At 33.3% G+C, this 19,744-nt stretch overlaps 1 protein-coding gene and 2 long non-coding RNA genes across 4 annotated transcripts in view; 2 read left to right on the top strand and 1 right to left on the bottom strand.

The window, feature by feature from the left end:
- LOC129912357 (probable RNA helicase armi) overlaps positions 1-19,744 on the bottom strand; it is a 94,443-nt gene that overhangs the window by 54,740 nt on the left and 19,959 nt on the right. The window lies entirely within an intron of this gene.
- Positions 8,142-9,344, top strand: LOC129912360 (uncharacterized). Its single transcript, XR_008771806.1, has 3 exons — positions 8,142-8,371; positions 8,442-9,026; positions 9,084-9,344. It is a non-coding gene; the product is annotated as an uncharacterized LOC129912360 (long non-coding RNA).
- On the top strand, positions 18,005-19,185 carry LOC129912364 (uncharacterized). 2 transcript variants are annotated; one of them, XR_008771814.1, is made up of 3 exons: positions 18,005-18,157; positions 18,285-18,867; positions 18,925-19,185. It is a non-coding gene; the product is annotated as an uncharacterized LOC129912364 (long non-coding RNA). The 2 variants fall into 2 exon arrangements; XR_008771813.1 differs by having other exon boundaries at positions 18,005-18,214.

The following is a 19,744-nucleotide window of genomic DNA, read 5'->3' as shown; positions in this document are numbered from 1 at the left end:
TCATCATCTTACGTTTTCGTTCACCACAATCACGAATTTCTAACGCAACCAGTTTAGAAAATACTAGCTTTTTTTCGTTCAGTGTATTTTAAATTTCATCATCTTACGTTTTCGTTCACCACAATCACGAATGAACGAATTTTTTTCTTTTTTAATTTCTTTTTTTTATAATTTTCTACAATAATTGACTAAAACTATAACCACTTAAAAATTTGTATAGCTGTTGCACTTTTTTTTTGAAAAAATATTGAAATTCGTTTTTTACTCCAGTCAAAGCGTCGGAAAAAAGGGCCTAACCTTGCGCACAGAGGCACTGTCAGTTTTTATTTCATGGATCGATAGGGGTATATTTATAAGGCTTAAACCCAATTTCTCACGACCTGATCATTCTTTTTAGCGGAGTTATTCACAAAAATGCATTTTTTGGGATATTTTACTTCTAAGCTAATATCTTTGCTACAGTATGTCGTAAACCAAAAAATAAACATACATTCTCTTCCGTATTAAAGTGAGTTACTACAAAATGGCAGCCAGTTAAAGTCAAATTCTAGTTGTTAAAAAACACATTTTCGTTTTTATTTCGAAAAAAGCTTATATAATATGTAACATTTTTCTAACCTATTTTGTAGCCCTCTCAATTTCCTGCATTTTACAGAAAAAATCAACTCTTTATTACCAAAGATGACCGAGCAATTGATAAATGAACGCACGAAAAACCGGTGCGTAACCACCCAAAAATATCGTTTTTTGGGAATAACTCGGCTTCAGACAGAATGTCCTACGACAAAAAATAAAGCTATTAATTGTCCTTTACAACATTTTCTATCGATTTGGTGCACATTATTTTTGTTGAAACAAATAAAAAATAAGTAATATTAAGTCAAAGAGGTTTTTTTGTTTAGCAAACTCTTGCCTTATTATATTGTAAACGGTGCAAGTATTGGCTAACAAAATAAAATACTGTTGTAGTCCTTTAAATTATCTACAATTTAAAAAAAAATTAACTCTCTTAATTTTATTAAGAGTTATAATGTGGGTCAATCTCTAATTTATCTTTTTAAACTGATAATTGGCAAATTGGCAAACAAATACTTTTTTCTATTTTGCATTTAAAAAAAAGTTAAATCATTTTTTATAGCCACTGTTCAACGGTTATACATTTTTTTTAATGGTTATGTATTAGAAGAATTATTGCAAAATATGACTGATTAAAAAAAACTGATGGAATCCATGCATTTGTGGCAGCAATGTGAAAAGCTTATGATTTTGCAGTTAAAATAATTTATTAAATTAATAGGCTTTTTTGCACATTGGTACCAATAACTTCCTAGTAACTGTAGATTTGATAAAAACTTTTACCATTCTGCAATTCCCTTTGGACGCGCATATTTTTAAAAAAGTTGGCCATCTACGTTCCTATAGATTTTTTTTATACCACAGGTGTTTCAAATTTTTCATAAAATATTTTTTTTGTTTACATTTTGCATGTAAAAACGAATTTCAATATTTTTTCAAAGAAAAAGTGCAACAGCTATGAAAATTTTAAAATGCTCATGTACTAAGTCAATTATTGTGGAAAATTATAAAAAAAAAATTTAGCAGGTTTTCCTCCAAAAATAAAAACAATTTTATGAATTGTGTACCAATAGATTGTTTTATTTTCTTGTAAAACCAGGGTAATTCAGGAGGAATGTGAAATCAGCTGTTACACCCACTATAAAGTGGTGTACCTTTTTGTTATCCAAAAACCTCGTCTATTTTCTTGTTTAGCTATTTTATGTTTATTAATGAGATAACTGTTGATTTAAGAAGTTTTGATGGAGTTAGCAGGATTTCTTTGGGAATAATGGAGTTAGCTGTTTTACTCATCACGCAATTTGGCTGACTTACTAACTCAATTTTGCCCAAAAGTGGAGTTAGCAGGTTGACACTCTAAGGTCTAAGCCGACGATATAAATTTTTCGGCAATATTTTGCTTTTCATATCCAAATCAGGAGTCAAAAACTGGAAACCTGCTTCAAAAAAACCATTTGTTACGTTAACCACTAAGATTTTGAGATATCATAAGCTTCTATCCCAAATATCTTAAAAAAAAATTGTTATGGAAAAAAATAAACATATTCTAGACGATAATACAGTGGACTCTCGCTAACTTGAACATACGATAACTTAAACAGTCCAATAACTTGAACATGATATTTTCCCTTTTATGTGCTCTGTAGCTTGAACAGGCAATTTGTTAGGCTCTTTACCTTAAACTTTTTTATTGCTGACTCTATAACTTGAATAATTAAGTAATTTTGGACTCTATAACTTGAACAAATAAATTTTATATCAACAGGAGTTTGAATTTCCTCATTGCAGGTTACTACGTTTGTAAACTGTTTTTTCATCCAAGGGGAATTCCCGGAATTTGCTATTTTGTATGTGTTTAAGATTTTATATATTTTGCAGTAGGTTTTGTGCAAGCAGGAACGTGATAATAAAATTTTCCAGTAAATTTTGTGCAATATTTTGAAGTGCGTGTTTGGAATTTAAGTTTAAAGTTTAAGTTGTTTAAAGATTCAAAATGGGTTTAAAAAAAGGACAAAAAATTAGAATGTTGACACTTAAACAAAAGGCAGCAATTATTGAACAAATAAAGAAAGGAAAAACCGTTACGGTTTGTGCAAAGGAATTTAGTGTTTCAAAAGGTACGATATGCAATATAAAGAGCAATGAGAAACAAATCACAGCAAGGATCGCGAATACTTTTTCTGGACCAGGCAAAATGTGCACAATTAAAAAAGCTGAGCATCCAAGAATGGAAAGGATCCTTTACAAATGGTTCCTGAATCAGCGCAAAAGAAATGTTCCGATAAGCGGAAACATTTTAAGAGAGAAAGCCAAACAGTTGTTTATAAAGTATAAGAGTCAAGAAGGTAGCTCTTTCAATGCTAGTTCTGGGTGGTTTCAGAAATGGAAGAGAAGATTCGGTATTCGATTGCTTACTATTATAGTGGAGAAAAATTAGCTGCTGATCCAGGACCTATTGAGCCATTCAAAAAAAAAACTTGAAGATAAAATCGCCGCTCTTCAACTGACAACACAACAAATTTACAACGTTGATGAAACTGCACTGTTTTGGAAGTTGTTGCCCAAAAAAACCTATGTATCGTTTAATGAAAAAAGTGCATTTGGAGGAAAAATTCCTAAGCAAAGAGTGACTTTACGCCTCGGTTCTAACGCCACAGGTACCCACAAACTCGTTCCTATGATCATTGGTAAGTCAAAAAATCCACGGTGTCTTAAAAATTTTGAAATGCCAAAAGAATACAAAAGTTCTATGAATGCATGGATGAAAAAATACATTTTCAAGGAATGGTTTTTCAAGAGCTTTGTAGTTCAAGTAAAGAAACACTGCGAAGAACAAAATCTCCCACTTAAGGCACTTCTGATTATAGACAATGCTCCATGCCATCCATCGGCAGAAGAGTTAAGGTATCTTAACGGAGACATTTGCACAATGTTCTTACCACCGAATGTCACTGCGTTAGTTCAGCCGATGGATCAAAATGGCATAAGAATTACGAAGCCGCATTATAAGTCAAACTTGCTGTCGTTGGTCATTGCCAACAAAAATGAAGATATAATTTCTGCCCTAAAGAACTTCAATTTGCGCCAAGCCATTACATTGATGTCAAAATCGTGGGATCAAGTAACTTCTCAAATTCTTGAAAAATGCTGGAACCCCATTTTTAATGATGTCGATAACAGTTTCTTTAACGACGAAGATGATGTCCCATTATCTACTCTCAGAGAACGCTGGAGGGAAAACTTGATTGCAGATGGGGAAGAAGCACCCTTGATACATTTGCTCGAACAAATAGACAATAAATCAGGTAACATTTCTTGACTTTAAGTACAAAACAGTAGGTACCTAATGAACAAACTTTTATTTTTCAATACAACAGCATTACACCGAAGAAGAAGAAAACGAATGGTTACGCGATGAAGATGTTCCTGATGGTGTTGAAGATGAAGACATCGATTCGGAAAATGAATCTGACCCGGGTGATGTTATAATGGTGCAAAACATTGTAACTGACACCGAAGCCATCGAATCAATCGATAAAGTGATCGATTGGGCCAGTCAAAATAACAGAACATCATCTGAATTTACAGTACTCCAAAACCTCAGAGAAAGTGCGCTAAAAAATGTTTTGCAGAAAACTAAGCAATGTAAAATAACAAATTTTTTTCCAAAGTTGGTTTAAATACAATTGTGTTTTGTGTCAATTACTAACATTTAAAATAATATAATGAAAACGTATAAAAACCAAGACTTTTTTATTTTTTCCAGTAACTTGAACAATCCAGTAACTTAAACAGGCCTCGTTTCGTAGGTGTTCAAGTTAGCGAGATTCCACTGTATATGGCTTTATGAAAATGTATAAGAAGTTTTGCAAACAAAAAATTTAACGCTCATGTAATTCGACGATAAACGCGCTTTTGACCTGTTAATAAGCAAATATTTCCAGAGCCAGTGATATTTTGAAATTCTTTAAAAAAGTATAAGTTGGTTCAAGCTCTATTTTCGTTGCCGACCAGTGTTATTAATCATTAGATATGACAGAAATCTAGCAAAAGAGCAGATAATTTTCAAAGAGCATAGTACATTTTGTGAACAAAAGTCGCGATGTTAAAAAAAGCAGAGCATTTTTGCTTAAAAAAGCAGTAATTCATTAAGAGCAAAGAATTTTTATGTTCGCCCTGTTTATTTGATCGCTTCATGATCGCCATTTTATAGGAAAAAAAAAACATAGCAAAGTCATTGAACAATTTGTCTATGACTTTTATGTTCTTCGAAGTTGTTTGATGATTTTTTGCAAATGCAGCAAAGATAAACTGTTCTCTGTTCAGTGGAAGAGCAGAGTGATTAAAAGCAGCTATCGCAATAGCCCTAGTCAAAAGTAAATATGCCTAAATTCAAAATACTGAAATAACAAAAAACATCAAAAAAGAATTTTTTAATTCTAAATTAAAAAGAATTAATACTGAATGCCTGAAGGGGGTTAGTTTCGTGGACATTAATGTACTATACCATTTTAAAATTCCTGAAAACTAAGAATTTCGAAATAAATTCGTGCTTTTCAAGATTCTGTAAAAAATCAAATTTAAAATACGCAATTCTTTTTTTTCGATTAAACTTCTTCTTGGCGAAAATGGGACTTAATTTAACATTCAAAGGGAAAAATAATAACCACACATTTTTTTCGCATTTAGATCCACACATAGCATTTTGAGTGGAAAACAACTCCCTCAGTGGAATTCGTGCCCTGCACCGTGAGAGGGGTTAACTACTCCATCCATTCGATCACTTTTCAGTCCACATTTTTCTTTTTGTTGATTCAATATTTTTTTTATATTAAAACAGAAACGAGACTTTATATCTGTTCAGGGTTAAATTTTCCTTTCCTCTCTTAATACATTTGGATCTGTTCTTAACTCTCTCTATGGTCTAAATGACTAGGCTCATTTTTTTTCCTCCTGAGAAGCTGGTATTCCACGGTCCTCTAATTGCAAACATTCTTGAAATTATTGTTTTTCCCAATTTGATTTTAGAATATAATATTTTAAATTAATATACATATTAAAACAATATTTAAATATTTCCAAATCCAACGATACATTTTTCAAGAAAATCGGTTGAAAATTGGCTAAGAAATGAATTTTTAACGACTTCACCCCAGGCAGAAACACGAAAATTTCATATTTAACGTTTTTTGCTTCTCATACACATTTTAACACTTTTCCATACTGAACTGCATCACACCATATTCATAAATTTTGGCTTAAATTGAAAAACAAAAAAAAACATTGCAAAAATTGACAGCATAAAGAAAAAAATAAAAAATATAAAAAAAGTCAAATTTAAAAAAAATATTCTTTTCAGCCTGAGATTTGAACAAGTAGTCTTCAGTTATGCAGATTTGGAGAAAAATGGGATCGCAATTATCTAAATCTCACCATTTAATTTTACCAATACTCATTAATACCAAATTTACTAATCTCCGGACATTTCCTACCCGTCTGTTACTTTCTAACATACTCATAACAGATATAATCAACGTAATTTCATTTCCCTAAACAGATGAGATTTATCTAACTGCCCAACAGACCCCTATCAGGTGGAGCGTCAATTCTGACTCTGATTCGTCCGGGCTCGAAAAAAAATCTGTGAATTGTAAAATGTGTGAAGTGTAAAATTGGGTACAATTTGAAAAATTTTGTCTTGGAACGGGGAGGGAGCTTTTAAGGGAAAGCTCTTTCAATTTTGTTTTTTGGTTTGTAGGGTGCGTTCTAAAAGTTCGGTTGACTGTTAAATAACAGATAGACAGAATTTAGACAGAATTGACAGCCAGACCATAGATTGGGAGCTTTTGAGGGAGCTTCGAAGGGAGAGCTTTTCAATTTTGTTTTGGAAACAAATGCGGATTGTAGGGTGCGTTCTAAAAGTTCGGTTGACTGTTAAACAACATATTGGCAGAATTTAGACAGAATTGACAGGCAGACCATAGATTGGAAGACTTTTGCCAATTAAATGTCAAATTTGAAAAATTGACAGACCAGCTTCACAAATCGGAAAATATACCCTTAATGACCATGGAACACAGCCAATGACAGCGAAAAAGATCGTGGAGCACTGCAGAAAAAACCGTAGGACACCGCGGGAAACCCGTGGAACACTCCGAGAGACCGCGGAAACCGTGGACCACCACGAATGATCACTGAAAAAACCGCGGAACACCGTGACTGACCGCAAATAAACCACAGAACACCGCGAACGATCGCGGGAAAAACCGTGGACCACCGCGAATGACCACGGCAAAAACTGTGGAACACCGCGAATGAGCGCAGAAAAAGTCGAGGGGCCACCGCGAATGACCAAGGTAAAAACCGCGAAAAAAACGCGGACCACCGGGAATGACCAGAGAAAAAACCGCGAAAAAAACCGCGGAACATCTTAATCGACCGGAGAAAAAACCGCGAACCCGCGGTTTTTTTCGCGGTTTTTACCGCGGTCATTCGCGATGTTCCGCGGTTTTTTTCGTGGTCATTCGCGATAGTCCACGGTTTTTTTGAGGTCAATTGCGTGGTTTTTTCGCGGTCAGTCTAGGTGTTCCGCGGTTTTTTTTTTGCCATCATTCGCGGTGGTCCACGGTTTATTCCGCGGTCTTTCGCCGTGTTCCACAGTTTTCCCGCGGTGTTCTGAGGTCATTAAAGGTATATTTTTCGATTTGTGAAGCTGGTCTGTTATTTTTGTTAAATTTGACATTTAATTGTCAAAAATTTACCAATCTATGGTCTGCCTGTCAATTCCGTCTAAATTCTGTCAATCTGTTATTTAACAGTCAACCGAACTTTTAGAACGCACCCTACAATCCACATTTGTTTCCAAAACAAAATTGAAAAGCTCTCCCTTCGAAGCTCCCTCGAAAGCTCCCATTCTATGGTCTGGCTGTCAATTCTGTCTAAATTCTGTCAATCTGTTATTTAACAGTCAACCGAACTTTAAGAACGCACCCTACAATCCACATTTGTTTCCAAAACAAAATTGAAAAGCTCTCCCTTCGAAGCTCCCTCGAAAGCTTCCATTCTATGGTCTGGCTGTCAATTCTGTCTAAATTTTGTCAATCTGTTATTTAACAGTCAACCGAACTTTTAGAACGCACCCTACAATCCAAAAAACAAAATTGAAAGAGCTTTCTTTTAAAAGCTCCCTCCCCCTTCAAAGACAAAAATTTTCAAATTGTACCCAATTTTACACTTCACACCTTTTATAATTCACAGATTTTTTTTCGAGCCCGGACGAATCAGAGTCAGAATTGACGCTCCACCTGATAGGGGTCTGTTGGGCAGTTAGATAAATCTCATCTGTTTAGGGAAATGAAATTACGTTGATTATATCTGTTATGAGTATGTTAGAAAGTAACAGACGGGTAGGAAATGTCCGGAGATTAGTAAATTTGGTATTAATGAGTATTGGTAAAATTAAATGGTGAGATTTAGATAATTGCGATCCCATTTTTCTCCAAATCTGCATAACTGAAGACTACTTGTTCAAATCTCAGGCTGAAAAGAATATTTTTTTTTAATTTGACTTTTTTTATATTTATTATTTTTTTCTTTATGCTGTCAATTTTTGCAATGTTTTTTTGTTTTTCAATTTAAGCCAAAATTTATGAATATGGTGTGATTATATGGAAAAGTTTAAAAATGTGTATGAGAAGCAAAAAACGTTAAATATGAAATTTTCGTGTTTCTGCCTGGGGTGAAGTCGTTAAAAATTCATTTCTTAGCCAATTTTCAACCGATTTTCTTGAAAAATGTATCGTTGGATTTGGAAATATTTAAATATTGTTTTAATATGTATATTAATTTAAAATATTATATTCTAGTTCAAGTACATGCCTAAAATCAAATTGGAAAGGATAATAATTGAAAATTGACGACGCAAGAATGATTGCAATGAGAGCACCGTGAAATATTATCTTCCCTCAAAACGAAAAAAAAAAAAACGACTCGCCATTGAGGCTATAGAGAGGTCCAAACGTATTGAAAGAGGAAAGGAAAAATTTAACTTCATGAGTACATTAACAATAACCTGCATGAATACCAGTTCACGGCAGGTATTTGAAAAAATATTTTCTGCAAGCTTCTGACGGCGAATCGCGCTCTTAGCCATAAAGTCCCAAAAGGTTCCAAGCTCAACAGAGGAGTTCAAAGCAACAGGCTATGAGTTGGTAAGGAATATGAACCTAATCCTCTCCAATATAAAGTCTGGTTTCTGTTTTAAAAATAAAAAAAAAAATTATTGAATCAACAAAAAAAATTAAAATTTGGAACTGGAAATGATTCAAGGGTTGGAGTTATTAACCCCTTTGGCGTAGCAGGGAACTAATTCCACTTAGAGAGTTTGAGTTAGTTCTCGCTCCGTGGGAACGAAATAATTTTTAGTAAACTGGATTTAGTTCCTATGCTAGGTGAGAATTGAATGTTAAATTAAATAAAATTAAATTAAATTTATCGTTTTATAATAGAAGGAATACCGGCGATTTTAGATTTCCATTTTACAGAAGAGCTGCAACACAAAATGACACTTACTATATATAAACATCCAACTTTTTAATAGGCTTTTTTAGTAATTCAAAAACAAAGCGAAGTTTAAATAAATTTAAATTTGTATTAAAACCTATTATACAAAATAATATCGTATAGTTTTTATTGCTTATATTTTATGTACAAAATGTTATTAAGAGTTTTTTAAACTAAGAAATAAAATTTAAAAATGTCTAACAGTATTTTAAATTAATTTAATAAACTACCCGACAGATGGCTCTCAAGGTCATTGTCGTAGGTTTTAATTTTTAACAGCTACTAAAAAAAAGGCAAATGAAAATGTTTGCGTGCATTTTAAACTTTAGTTAAAACAAAGACAACTTACACACAATACATACATTTAAGATTTTGGTATGTTTTTTTTCTATACGCAGAAGCATATTGTTTGTCATAGGTGAGAGAGAACGCTTCAAATGCATCATTGAGTTTTACTCCCGTATACATAATTACGCAATATACAAGGACACAGCAAAACTAGTAAAGTAAAGCGCATGATCTGGCTCGGGAAGTTTTTACCTTTAATTAGGAGGACCGATGCAGTATTTAATGAAGATGACTAAAGAATATCTACGCACCGAGATGTAGAAAACAATAAAGTAGTATAGGTACTTTTTTAAAAATTCAATTCGAAGTTGGACAACACTCATCACTATTTCTCTACATGGTGTCCGGTAGAAAATGGATAAGCCTGAAATGGCTGATAGCTAAACTTATGACTGTACTAAAACCAAATAGAAAACATTTCTATCGCAACCAGTTTAGAAAATACTAGCTTTTTTTCGTTCAGTGTATTTTAAATTTCATCATCTTACGTTTTCGTTCACCACAATCACGAATGAACGAATTTTTTTCTTTTTTAATTTCTTTTTTTTATAATTTTCTACAATAATTGACTAAAACTATAACCACTTAAAAATTTGTATAGCTGTTGCACTTTTTTTTTGAAAAAATATTGAAATTCGTTTTTTACTCCAGTCAAAGCGTCGGAAAAAAGGGCCTAACCTTGCGCACAGAGGCACTGTCAGTTTTTATTTCATGGATCGATAGGGGTATATTTATAAGGCTTAAACCCAATTTCTCACGACCTGATCATTCTTTTTAGCGGAGTTATTCACAAAAATGCATTTTTTGGGATATTTTACTTCTAAGCTAATATCTTTGCTACAGTATGTCGTAAACCAATAAATAAACATACATTCTCTTCCGTATTAAAGTGAGTTACTACAAAATGGCAGCCAGTTAAAGTCAAATTCTAGTTGTTAAAAAACACATTTTCGTTTTTATTTCGAAAAAAGCTTATATAATATGTAACATTTTTCTAACCTATTTTGTAGCCCTCTCAATTTCCTGCATTTTACAGAAAAAATCAACTCTTTATTACCAAAGATGACCGAGCAATTGATAAATGAACGCACGAAAAACCGGTGCGTAACCACCCAAAAATATCGTTTTTTGGGAATAACTCGGCTTCAGACAGAATGTCCTACGACAAAAAATAAAGCTATTAATTGTCCTTTACAACATTTTCTATCGATTTGGTGCACATTATTTTTGTTGAAACAAATAAAAAATAAGTAATATTAAGTCAAAGAGGTTTTTTTGTTTAGCAAACTCTTGCCTTATTATATTGTAAACGGTGCAAGTATTGGCTAACAAAATAAAATACTGTTGTAGTCCTTTAAATTATCTACAATTTAAAAAAAAATTAACTCTCTTAATTTTATTAAGAGTTATAATGTGGGTCAATCTCTAATTTATCTTTTTAAACTGATAATTGGCAAATTGGCAAACAAATACTTTTTTCTATTTTGCATTTAAAAAAAAGTTAAATCATTTTTTATAGCCACTGTTCAACGGTTATACATTTTTTTTAATGGTTATGTATTAGAAGAATTATTGCAAAATATGACTGATTAAAAAAAACTGATGGAATCCATGCATTTGTGGCAGCAATGTGAAAAGCTTATGATTTTGCAGTTAAAATAATTTATTAAATTAATAGGCTTTTTTGCACATTGGTACCAATAACTTCCTAGTAACTGTAGATTTGATAAAAACTTTTACCATTCTGCAATTCCCTTTGGACGCGCATATTTTTAAAAAAGTTGGCCATCTACGTTCCTATAGATTTTTTTTATACCACAGGTGTTTCAAATTTTTCATAAAATATTTTTTTTGTTTACATTTTGCATGTAAAAACGAATTTCAATATTTTTTCAAAGAAAAAGTGCAACAGCTATGAAAATTTTAAAATGCTCATGTACTAAGTCAATTATTGTGGAAAATTATAAAAAAAAAATTTAGCAGGTTTTCCTCCAAAAATAAAAACAATTTTATGAATTGTGTACCAATAGATTGTTTTATTTTCTTGTAAAACCAGGGTAATTCAGGAGGAATGTGAAATCAGCTGTTACACCCACTATAAAGTGGTGTACCTTTTTGTTATCCAAAAACCTCGTCTATTTTCTTGTTTAGCTATTTTATGTTTATTAATGAGATAACTGTTGATTTAAGAAGTTTTGATGGAGTTAGCAGGATTTCTTTGGGAATAATGGAGTTAGCTGTTTTACTCATCACGCAATTTGGCTGACTTACTAACTCAATTTTGCCCAAAAGTGGAGTTAGCAGGTTGACACTCTAAGGTCTAAGCCGACGATATAAATTTTTCGGCAATATTTTGCTTTTCATATCCAAATCAGGAGTCAAAAACTGGAAACCTGCTTCAAAAAAACCATTTGTTACGTTAACCACTAAGATTTTGAGATATCATAAGCTTCTATCCCAAATATCTTAAAAAAAAATTGTTATGGAAAAAAATAAACATATTCTAGACGATAATACAGTGGACTCTCGCTAACTTGAACATACGATAACTTAAACAGTCCAATAACTTGAACATGATATTTTCCCTTTTATGTGCTCTGTAGCTTGAACAGGCAATTTGTTAGGCTCTTTACCTTAAACTTTTTTATTGCTGACTCTATAACTTGAATAATTAAGTAATTTTGGACTCTATAACTTGAACAAATAAATTTTATATCAACAGGAGTTTGAATTTCCTCATTGCAGGTTACTACGTTTGTAAACTGTTTTTTCATCCAAGGGGAATTCCCGGAATTTGCTATTTTGTATGTGTTTAAGATTTTATATATTTTGCAGTAGGTTTTGTGCAAGCAGGAACGTGATAATAAAATTTTCCAGTAAATTTTGTGCAATATTTTGAAGTGCGTGTTTGGAATTTAAGTTTAAAGTTTAAGTTGTTTAAAGATTCAAAATGGGTTTAAAAAAAGGACAAAAAATTAGAATGTTGACACTTAAACAAAAGGCAGCAATTATTGAACAAATAAAGAAAGGAAAAACCGTTACGGTTTGTGCAAAGGAATTTAGTGTTTCAAAAGGTACGATATGCAATATAAAGAGCAATGAGAAACAAATCACAGCAAGGATCGCGAATACTTTTTCTGGACCAGGCAAAATGTGCACAATTAAAAAAGCTGAGCATCCAAGAATGGAAAGGATCCTTTACAAATGGTTCCTGAATCAGCGCAAAAGAAATGTTCCGATAAGCGGAAACATTTTAAGAGAGAAAGCCAAACAGTTGTTTATAAAGTATAAGAGTCAAGAAGGTAGCTCTTTCAATGCTAGTTCTGGGTGGTTTCAGAAATGGAAGAGAAGATTCGGTATTCGATTGCTTACTATTATAGTGGAGAAAAATTAGCTGCTGATCCAGGACCTATTGAGCCATTCAAAAAAAAACTTGAAGATAAAATCGCCGCTCTTCAACTGACAACACAACAAATTTACAACGTTGATGAAACTGCACTGTTTTGGAAGTTGTTGCCCAAAAAAACCTATGTATCGTTTAATGAAAAAAGTGCATTTGGAGGAAAAATTCCTAAGCAAAGAGTGACTTTACGCCTCGGTTCTAACGCCACAGGTACCCACAAACTCGTTCCTATGATCATTGGTAAGTCAAAAAATCCACGGTGTCTTAAAAATTTTGAAATGCCAAAAGAATACAAAAGTTCTATGAATGCATGGATGAAAAAATACATTTTCAAGGAATGGTTTTTCAAGAGCTTTGTAGTTCAAGTAAAGAAACACTGCGAAGAACAAAATCTCCCACTTAAGGCACTTCTGATTATAGACAATGCTCCATGCCATCCATCGGCAGAAGAGTTAAGGTATCTTAACGGAGACATTTGCACAATGTTCTTACCACCGAATGTCACTGCGTTAGTTCAGCCGATGGATCAAAATGGCATAAGAATTACGAAGCCGCATTATAAGTCAAACTTGCTGTCGTTGGTCATTGCCAACAAAAATGAAGATATAATTTCTGCCCTAAAGAACTTCAATTTGCGCCAAGCCATTACATTGATGTCAAAATCGTGGGATCAAGTAACTTCTCAAATTCTTGAAAAATGCTGGAACCCCATTTTTAATGATGTCGATAACAGTTTCTTTAACGACGAAGATGATGTCCCATTATCTACTCTCAGAGAACGCTGGAGGGAAAACTTGATTGCAGATGGGGAAGAAGCACCCTTGATACATTTGCTCGAACAAATAGACAATAAATCAGGTAACATTTCTTGACTTTAAGTACAAAACAGTAGGTACCTAATGAACAAACTTTTATTTTTCAATACAACAGCATTACACCGAAGAAGAAGAAAACGAATGGTTACGCGATGAAGATGTTCCTGATGGTGTTGAAGATGAAGACATCGATTCGGAAAATGAATCTGACCCGGGTGATGTTATAATGGTGCAAAACATTGTAACTGACACCGAAGCCATCGAATCAATCGATAAAGTGATCGATTGGGCCAGTCAAAATAACAGAACATCATCTGAATTTACAGTACTCCAAAACCTCAGAGAAAGTGCGCTAAAAAATGTTTTGCAGAAAACTAAGCAATGTAAAATAACAAATTTTTTTCCAAAGTTGGTTTAAATACAATTGTGTTTTGTGTCAATTACTAACATTTAAAATAATATAATGAAAACGTATAAAAACCAAGACTTTTTTATTTTTTCCAGTAACTTGAACAATCCAGTAACTTAAACAGGCCTCGTTTCGTAGGTGTTCAAGTTAGCGAGATTCCACTGTATATGGCTTTATGAAAATGTATAAGAAGTTTTGCAAACAAAAAATTTAACGCTCATGTAATTCGACGATAAACGCGCTTTTGACCTGTTAATAAGCAAATATTTCCAGAGCCAGTGATATTTTGAAATTCTTTAAAAAAGTATAAGTTGGTTCAAGCTCTATTTTCGTTGCCGACCAGTGTTATTAATCATTAGATATGACAGAAATCTAGCAAAAGAGCAGATAATTTTCAAAGAGCATAGTACATTTTGTGAACAAAAGTCGCGATGTTAAAAAAAGCAGAGCATTTTTGCTTAAAAAAGCAGTAATTCATTAAGAGCAAAGAATTTTTATGTTCGCCCTGTTTATTTGATCGCTTCATGATCGCCATTTTATAGGAAAAAAAAAACATAGCAAAGTCATTGAACAATTTGTCTATGACTTTTATGTTCTTCGAAGTTGTTTGATGATTTTTTGCAAATGCAGCAAAGATAAACTGTTCTCTGTTCAGTGGAAGAGCAGAGTGATTAAAAGCAGCTATCGCAATAGCCCTAGTCAAAAGTAAATATGCCTAAATTCAAAATACTGAAATAACAAAAAACATCAAAAAAGAATTTTTTAATTCTAAATTAAAAAGAATTAATACTGAATGCCTGAAGGGGGTTAGTTTCGTGGACATTAATGTACTATACCATTTTAAAATTCCTGAAAACTAAGAATTTCGAAATAAATTCGTGCTTTTCAAGATTCTGTAAAAAATCAAATTTAAAATACGCAATTCTTTTTTTTCGATTAAACTTCTTCTTGGCGAAAATGGGACTTAATTTAACATTCAAAGGGAAAAATAATAACCACACATTTTTTTCGCATTTAGATCCACACATAGCATTTTGAGTGGAAAACAACTCCCTCAGTGGAATTCGTGCCCTGCACCGTGAGAGGGGTTAACTACTCCATCCATTCGATCACTTTTCAGTCCACATTTTTCTTTTTGTTGATTCAATATTTTTTTTATATTAAAACAGAAACGAGACTTTATATCTGTTCAGGGTTAAATTTTCCTTTCCTCTCTTAATACATTTGGATCTGTTCTTAACTCTCTCTATGGTCTAAATGACTAGGCTCATTTTTTTTCCTCCTGAGAAGCTGGTATTCCACGGTCCTCTAATTGCAAACATTCTTGAAATTATTGTTTTTCCCAATTTGATTTTAGAATATAATATTTTAAATTAATATACATATTAAAACAATATTTAAATATTTCCAAATCCAACGATACATTTTTCAAGAAAATCGGTTGAAAATTGGCTAAGAAATGAATTTTTAACGACTTCACCCCAGGCAGAAACACGAAAATTTCATATTTAACGTTTTTTGCTTCTCATACACATTTTAACACTTTTCCATACTGAACTGCATCACACCATATTCATAAATTTTGGCTTAAATTGAAAAACAAAAAAAAACATTGCAAAAATTGACAGCATAAAGAAAAAAATAAAAAATATAAAAAAAGTCAAATTTAAAAAAAATATTCTTTTCAGCCTGAGATTTGAACAAGTAGTCTTCAGTTATGCAGATTTGGAGAAAAATGGGATCGCAATTATCTAAATCTCACCATTTAATTTTACCAATACTCATTAATACCAAATTTACTAATCTCCGGACATTTCCTACCCGTCTGTTACTTTCTAACATACTCATAACAGATATAATCAACGTAATTTCATTTCCCTAAACAGATGAGATTTATCTAACTGCCCAACAGACCCCTATCAGGTGGAGCGTCAATTCTGACTCTGATTCGTCCGGGCTCGAAAAAAAATCTGTGAATTGTAAAATGTGTGAAGTGTAAAATTGGGTACAATTTGAAAAATTTTGTCTTGGAACGGGGAGGGAGCTTTTAAGGGAAAGCTCTTTCAATTTTGTTTTTTGGTTTGTAGGGTGCGTTCTAAAAGTTCGGTTGACTGTTAAATAACAGATAGACAGAATTTAGACAGAATTGACAGCCAGACCATAGATTGGGAGCTTTTGAGGGAGCTTCGAAGGGAGAGCTTTTCAATTTTGTTTTGGAAACAAATGCGGATTGTAGGGTGCGTTCTAAAAGTTCGGTTGACTGTTAAACAACATATTGGCAGAATTTAGACAGAATTGACAGGCAGACCATAGATTGGAAGACTTTTGCCAATTAAATGTCAAATTTGAAAAATTGACAGACCAGCTTCACAAATCGGAAAATATACCCTTAATGACCATGGAACACAGCCAATGACAGCGAAAAAGATCGTGGAGCACTGCAGAAAAAACCGTAGGACACCGCGGGAAACCCGTGGAACACTCCGAGAGACCGCGGAAACCGTGGACCACCACGAATGATCACTGAAAAAACCGCGGAACACCGTGACTGACCGCAAATAAACCACAGAACACCGCGAACGATCGCGGGAAAAACCGTGGACCACCGCGAATGACCACGGCAAAAACTGTGGAACACCGCGAATGAGCGCAGAAAAAGTCGAGGGGCCACCGCGAATGACCAAGGTAAAAAGCGCGAAAAAAACGCGGACCACCGGGAATGACCAGAGAAAAAACCGCGGAACATCTTAATCGACCGGAGAAAAAACCGCGAACCCGCGGTTTTTTTCGCGGTTTTTACCGCGGTCATTCGCGATGTTCCGCGGTTTTTTTCGTGGTCATTCGCGATAGTCCACGGTTTTTTTGAGGTCAATTGCGTGGTTTTTTCGCGGTCAGTCTAGGTGTTCCGCGGTTTTTTTTTTGCCATCATTCGCGGTGGTCCACGGTTTATTCCGCGGTCTTTCGCCGTGTTCCACAGTTTTCCCGCGGTGTTCTGAGGTCATTAAAGGTATATTTTTCGATTTGTGTTATTTTTGTTAAATTTGACATTTAATTGTCAAAAATTTACCAATCTATGGTCTGCCTGTCAATTCCGTCTAAATTCTGTCAATCTGTTATTTAACAGTCAACCGAACTTTTAGAACGCACCCTACAATCCACATTTGTTTCCAAAACAAAATTGAAAAGCTCTCCCTTCGAAGCTCCCTCGAAAGCTCCCATTCTATGGTCTGGCTGTCAATTCTGTCTAAATTCTGTCAATCTGTTATTTAACAGTCAACCGAACTTTAAGAACGCACCCTACAATCCACATTTGTTTCCAAAACAAAATTGAAAAGCTCTCCCTTCGAAGCTCCCTCGAAAGCTTCCATTCTATGGTCTGGCTGTCAATTCTGTCTAAATTCTGTCAATCTGTTATTTAACAGTCAACCGAACTTTTAGAACGCACCCTACAATCCAAAAAACAAAATTGAAAGAGCTTTCTTTTAAAAGCTCCCTCCCCCTTCCAAGACAAAAATTTTCAAATTGTACCCAATTTTACACTTCACACCTTTTATAATTCACAGATTTTTTTTCGAGCCCGGACGAATCAGAGTCAGAATTGACGCTCCACCTGATAGGGGTCTGTTGGGCAGTTAGATAAATCTCATCTGTTTAGGGAAATGAAATTACGTTGATTATATCTGTTATGAGTATGTTAGAAAGTAACAGACGGGTAGGAAATGTCCGGAGATTAGTAAATTTGGTATTAATGAGTATTGGTAAAATTAAATGGTGAGATTTAGATAATTGCGATCCCATTTTTCTCCAAATCTGCATAACTGAAGACTACTTGTTCAAATCTCAGGCTGAAAAGAATATTTTTTTTTAATTTGACTTTTTTTATATTTATTATTTTTTTCTTTATGCTGTCAATTTTTGCAATGTTTTTTTGTTTTTCAATTTAAGCCAAAATTTATGAATATGGTGTGATGATATGGAAAAGTTTAAAAATGTGTATGAGAAGCAAAAAACGTTAAATATGAAATTTTCGTGTTTCTGCCTGGGGTGAAGTCGTTAAAAATTCATTTCTTAGCCAATTTTCAACCGATTTTCTTGAAACATGTATCGTTGGATTTGGAAATATTTAAATATTGTTTTAATATGTATATTAATTTAAAATATTATATTCTAGTTCAAGTACATGCCTAAAATCAAATTGGAAAGGATAATAATTGAAAATTGACGACGCAAGAATGATTGCAATGAGAGCACCGTGAAATATTATCTTCCCTCAAAACGAAAAAAAAAAAACGACTCGCCATTGAGGCTATAGAGAGGTCCAAACGTATTGAAAGAGGAAAGGAAAAATTTAACTTCATGAGTACATTAACAATAACCTGCATGAATACCAGTTCACGGCAGGTATTTGAAAAAATATTTTCTGCAAGCTTCTGACGGCGAATCGCGCTCTTAGCCATAAAGTCCCAAAAGGTTCCAAGCTCAACAGAGGAGTTCAAAGCAACAGGCTATGAGCTGGTAAGGAATATGAACCTAATCCTCTCCAATATAAAGTCTGGTTTCTGTTTTAAAAATAAAAAAAAAATTATTGAATCAACAAAAAAAATTAAAATTTGGAACTGGAAATGATTCAAGGGTTGGAGTTATTAACCCCTTTGGCGTAGCAGGGAACTAATTCCACTTAGAGAGTTTGAGTTAGTTCTCGCTCCGTGGGAACGAAATAATTTTTAGTAAACTGGATTTAGTTCCTATGCTAGGTGAGAATTGAATGTTAAATTAAATAAAATTAAATTAAATTTATCGTTTAATAATAGAAGGAATACCGGCGATTTTAGATTTCCATTTTACAGAAGAGCTGCAACACAAAATGACACTTACTATATATAAACATCCAACTTTTTAATAGGCTTTTTTAGTAATTCAAAAACAAAGCGAAGTTTAAATAAATTTAAATTTGTATTAAAACCTATTATACAAAATAATATCGTATAGTTTTTATTGCTTATATTTTATGTACAAAATGTTATTAAGAGTTTTTTAAACTAAGAAATAAAATTTAAAAATGTCTAACAGTATTTTAAATTAATTTAATAAACTACCCGACAGATGGCTCTCAAGGTCATTGTCGTAGGTTTTAATTTTTAACAGCTACTAAAAAAAAGGCAAATGAAAATGTTTGCGTGCATTTTAAACTTTAGTTAAAACAAAGACAACTTACACACAATACATACATTTAAGATTTTGGTATGTTTTTTTTCTATACGCAGAAGCATATTGTTTGTCATAGGTGAGAGAGAACGCTTCAAATGCATCATTGAGTTTTACTCCCGTATACATAATTACGCAATATACAAGGACACAGCAAAACTAGTAAAGTAAAGCGCATGATCTGGCTCGGGAAGTTTTTACCTTTAATTAGGAGGACCGATGCAGTATTTAATGAAGATGACTAAAGAATATCTACGCACCGAGATGTAGAAAACAATAAAGTAGTATAGGTACTTTTTTAAAAATTCAATTCGAAGTTGGACAACACTCATCACTATTTCTCTACATGGTGTCCGGTAGAAAATGGATAAGCCTGAAATGGCTGATAGCTAAACTTATGACTGTACTAAAACCAAATAGAAAACA

This window comes from Episyrphus balteatus, chromosome 2 (genome assembly GCF_945859705.1).
Source record: "Episyrphus balteatus chromosome 2, idEpiBalt1.1, whole genome shotgun sequence".
NCBI classification, from domain to species: Eukaryota; Metazoa; Arthropoda; class Insecta; order Diptera; family Syrphidae; genus Episyrphus; species Episyrphus balteatus.
Note: the sequence above shows the minus strand (reverse complement) of the source record. Positions and strands in the feature narration are given on the sequence as shown.